Source organism: Echinops telfairi, unplaced genomic scaffold (genome assembly GCF_000313985.2).
Source record: "Echinops telfairi isolate 266 unplaced genomic scaffold, ASM31398v2 ScPeMD7_23;HRSCAF=83, whole genome shotgun sequence".
Lineage (NCBI taxonomy): Eukaryota > Metazoa > Chordata > Mammalia > Afrosoricida > Tenrecidae > Echinops > Echinops telfairi.
This window is the reverse complement of record NW_022103920.1, coordinates 2,178,197-2,181,347: the sequence shown is the minus strand read 5'-3', so window position 1 is coordinate 2,181,347 and position 3,151 is coordinate 2,178,197. Positions and strand designations below refer to the sequence as shown.

Here is a 3,151-nt window from a genome sequence, read left to right as displayed (position 1 = left end):
CAGGCTGTCACCCCAAAACATATTTCTCTGAGAGATGTGTGCTTGGTGCATGTTGCGTGCATGCTGTCCCCTCATGCCTGTTTCAAAAGTAAAATTGATCTGAAGGACATGCATCGACACACTCAGGTGAGTCATTTAGGTCGCCCCGATGCGCGGTGAGCTACCTGATTGGACAGCGCGCCCGCCCACGGGTGATGCGTTCACCTCTGTCATCTGTTTTTTTCCCGACTCCGCCCGAGTCGCTGGCAGGACGGGCACAGGGCCTTTGTCCTCACCTAGATGTGCCTGCATGGCATGCGGTTTTTAGTAAGAGAAATAGCTGAAGGCTATTAAAAGATGATTTCACACTGTGGGCACAACAATGGTCTCCAACCCAGCAAGAGCGTGCGGCTGGAGCAGGAGCAGGCTGAGCTTTATCCCGCTGCCCGCGGGCGGGGCCCTGTGACTCAGAACTGGCCAGGCACTGAGAGCAGGGCCAACATTAGCGTGCAAGGAATGTGAATTTCCTCTAGGTCAAGGGTAGTGGACGGAAGCATGGTTCACCAATAACTTCAGTTACAAACTATTTTTAGCCTAAGAATAGAGGGTGTTCTAAAAGACTATTAGAATTATTGTTATTATTATTATATAATTGGCTATTGCCCAATGTAATCAATTCTGACAAAGTGGGCATCTGTCTAGATTTATCATATTTTGCCATTCTAACACAATTTACCTCTTACTTAAGACAGAGCAGAGGAGGAAAGTGGGGCCGTCTGCTCCTGAAACAATGGAGAGCCTCCAGAGCCCCACCTAGGACGACCTGGAGCAGGAACCACGCATGTCAGAGCGGGGGTTTGGTCTTCGTGATACATCCGTTACTGTAGCGTCTGGTTTTTCCTGTCCTTTATTGCCTCTCAGGAGTACACATTTTCATTTTTTTTTTTAAACAAAAACACCCTTTTCTTTCTTAAACTGACAATTGAGGTTAAACAAGGATAGACTCAAGACCCATGTGCTGACGAAATTCACACGCCTACAATGAAGTGACCTCGCTCCTCTCTCCCTTGATCATGGCATTGGCGATTGGTCCAGTTGTCCGGATCTTTGCTTTCCTGACCTCGGTGTGTAAAGCCTACTGAAGGCTGTGCATTGTCTTCGGCAGATCTTCAAGCCCTCTCCTCCCAGTTGTCAGGGATTTCGTTTTCCCGGGACCCACCGTCAACACCCATGGGAGCAGCCTTCCAGAACACAAATGGCATGCTCGTATTGCGCTGGGCAACTCTGTCTCCAAAAGCTGTTTGTGGTGTTAAAATGCAAATACATCTCTCTGGAGCCTGAGCTGCCCTGGAGTCAAGCCGTGGTATTTTCAGTCTGCTCACCTGTTTATGGAAGCTGGATAATAAATTAGGAAGGCAGAAAAGAATGCATGGATTTAAATTATATGTTGTTGAAAAAAAATTCTTTTCGAATGTCGGGTAGTACAGTCAGCCCTGCGCTGCTCTTCAATAAGGGTTGCTCTCTCCACCCCTTTGTCTTGGAGGATTGTATCAGCAGTCTTGCTTCATCAGACTCAGCCTTCTTAGTCCTCCAGGGAAAATAGGGAAGGTGCCATGGTACTGCCAGAAGAGCAAACAGATCTCTCTTAGACGAAGGACAGCCAGGATGCTACTGAGAAGCATGGATGGTGTGACTTTGACTCACATGCTTTGACACGTGGCCAGGAGAGCTCGGTCCCTGGAGAAGGATGGACTATCTGGAGAAGGAGAGGACCATGGAAAAGGAGGGAGAGCCTCGGGGGATGCGTCCACACGGTAGCTGGGTAGCTGCCACAATGGGCTCAGTGCAGGAGCAATTGTGAGGATGGCGCAGGACCGGTGGTGTTGGTGGGTCGTCCATGGGGTCACTGTGACCAGAAGGGACCTGAGGTCACTTCACAGCAGCGACAAGGAGACAGGCCAGTGCGTGGGCCTCTGGGCATTTCATTGCCCAAACTCCTGCTCCCCATAGCCCAACTCCCCCGGGGATGTGTCATTTCCGCAGGACTCGGTTTCGTGCGTGTAGCATTTTCGTCTTGATGGCATCATCAGCAATGTGAACGTTTATTGCTGTGACGAGTCCAGGAATGTCGCCCTAGTACACAGCTTCATAATCTCTTGACAAGTAAGGCACATGGGTGTTTCATTGTGGGATTCACGTCAACCTCCCTTCATGAGAAATGAGAAAAGGTCAGAGAAGGCTTGTTGAAAAGAAAATAAATAATACAGAGTTTGAAGATGATGACAAAATTAGGAAAATACTAGAGCAGACCTCAAAACCCTAGGGGTTCAAGGAAATGAACCAAAGTTACCAGGCTGTCACCCCAAAACATATTTCTCTGAGAGCAGATGGGAGAGACACAGAATGTAAATATCACCGTTGTTGATGCTTGGGAACCTATAATGAACATGAAAGTGTTGACAAGATTTGAGTTTTTAAAAAACAGTAACAAGAAGAACCTGAGACAGACCTGCTGAATCAATATTTGATTCTAAAGCTTCTAGAAATGGACATTCCTTGTTCTTTCCCTTGTCACCCTCTTAGGTGCTTGAATTGACTGCTATGCTTCCCCCCACCACCACCACCCCACCGCAGCAACTCTGGTCCACACCTGTCCCTGGTACAACGTCCTGCCCATTCATCTTTAAGGTTTACGCCGTGTTCTCCTCACACCCACTCATGGGAGAAGGAGGCGCACGTTTAGAAGTCAGGCTCCGCAGAGGAGGAACCAAATCCAACCATGAGAGAGTGGAAGCCACGGGAGGAAGGAGAAATCCAGGGTAGAGAAGACCACAGGGAAGGGGTAGGATTGGGCGAGGGTTGGTCGTGATGAATTCTGCTCTTCCAGGGAGTGGTCTACTGAGAAGGGGATCCGTGTCCAATGCGAGCCTCAATGGCTTCTCCATATCTGATTAGGACCATCCATGATGCTGGTTAAATGTTGAAGCTTAAAGATGCCTTTAAAAATGTGTGTGTGTGTGTGTGTGTGTTCTCTTTGCTCATTAATCTTTTACAGCAGACATTCTTTCTCACCTGCTGTTTGGCAACCTGATCCAGCCCAGCAGTACAAAGATCAAGTCCATCGAGAGGGGGGCAGCCTGCCTGCTGGGTATCCAGATTCTGTTACTTCTGG

General features: G+C 48.6%; 1 non-coding gene across 1 annotated transcript; it reads right to left on the bottom strand.

The window, feature by feature from the left end:
• Window positions 1-1,448: 1,448 nt before the first annotated feature.
• Window positions 1,449-1,574, bottom strand: LOC115869277. The gene has a single exon (XR_004046094.1). It is a non-coding gene; the product is annotated as a small Cajal body-specific RNA 4 (non-coding RNA).
• Between the last annotated feature and the right edge of the window lie 1,577 nt (window positions 1,575-3,151).